Source organism: Hylobates moloch, unplaced genomic scaffold (genome assembly GCF_009828535.3).
Source record: "Hylobates moloch isolate HMO894 unplaced genomic scaffold, HMol_V3 SCAFFOLD_1, whole genome shotgun sequence".
NCBI lineage: Eukaryota > Metazoa > Chordata > Mammalia > Primates > Hylobatidae > Hylobates > Hylobates moloch.
Genome location: NW_026652276.1, coordinates 99,360,324 through 99,361,277, shown reverse-complemented (window position 1 = coordinate 99,361,277; position 954 = coordinate 99,360,324). Strand labels below are relative to the sequence as shown.

At 46.3% G+C, this 954-nt stretch overlaps 1 non-coding gene across 1 annotated transcript; it reads right to left on the bottom strand.

The window, feature by feature from the left end:
- Positions 1 to 460: 460 nt before the first annotated feature.
- LOC116809924 (small nucleolar RNA SNORA40) lies at positions 461 to 586 on the bottom strand. The gene has a single exon (XR_004370088.1). It is a non-coding gene; the product is annotated as a small nucleolar RNA SNORA40 (small nucleolar RNA).
- Positions 587 to 954: the final 368 nt, after the last annotated feature.

Sequence of the window (954 nt, the reverse complement as noted above, 5' to 3'; positions counted from 1 at the left end):
TGTCTTGATATATCATGTAAGCATGACAATGGAATACTAAATCAACATAGCTGAGATTTTCCTTATGTCCTATGCTTTTAAATGATCAATCCTACAGTCCTGGAACCAACTTTTATGGTTATCAATACCTCCGTTATTTTAAACTATCTCAGGTATCACATTCCTTCTTTTTTTTTTTTTTTTGAGACAGAGCCTTGCACTGTCGCCCAGGCTGGAGTGCAGTGGCATGATCTCGGCTCATTGCAAGCTCCACCTCCTGGGTTCACGCCATTCTCCTGCCTCAGCCTCCCGAGTAGCTGGGACTACAGGCACCCGCCACGACCCCCAGCTAATTTTTTGTATTTTTAGTGGTTCCGGGGTTTCACCATGTTAACCAGGATGGTCTCGATCTCCTGGCCTCATGGTCCACCTGCCTCGGCCTCCCAAAGTGCTAGGATTACAGGCGTGAGCCACCGTGCCTGGCCTTCCTTCTTATATGTATCAAAACTCATATTGAAAAATGAGTTCTGGGTTACAAAAGAGGGTTTATTTTTTGCACCTGCCTTTGAATCAGTCCTTAAGCTTAACCTTTAACTTCCAAGGAACTACTTTTTTTTTTTTTTTTAGATAGAGTCTCGCTCTGTCACCCAGGCTGGAGTGCAATGACACAATCTCGGCTCACTGCAACCTCCGTCTCCTGGGTTCAAGCTATTCTCCTGCCTCAGCCTCCTGAGTAGATGGGATTACAGTCATGCACAACCATGGCCTGCTACCATTTGTATTTTCAGTAGAGGCAGGGTTTCTCCATGCTGGTCAGGCTGGTCATGAACTCCTGACCTCAGGTGATCCCACCTGCCTCAGCCTCCCAAAGTGCTGGGATTACAGGCGTGAGCCGCTGTGCCTGGCTGCATCCCTGGTTATTCTTATTCAGTACAACTTGCAACCTACTAGGAAGAAAGGATTTTGAAAACAAAA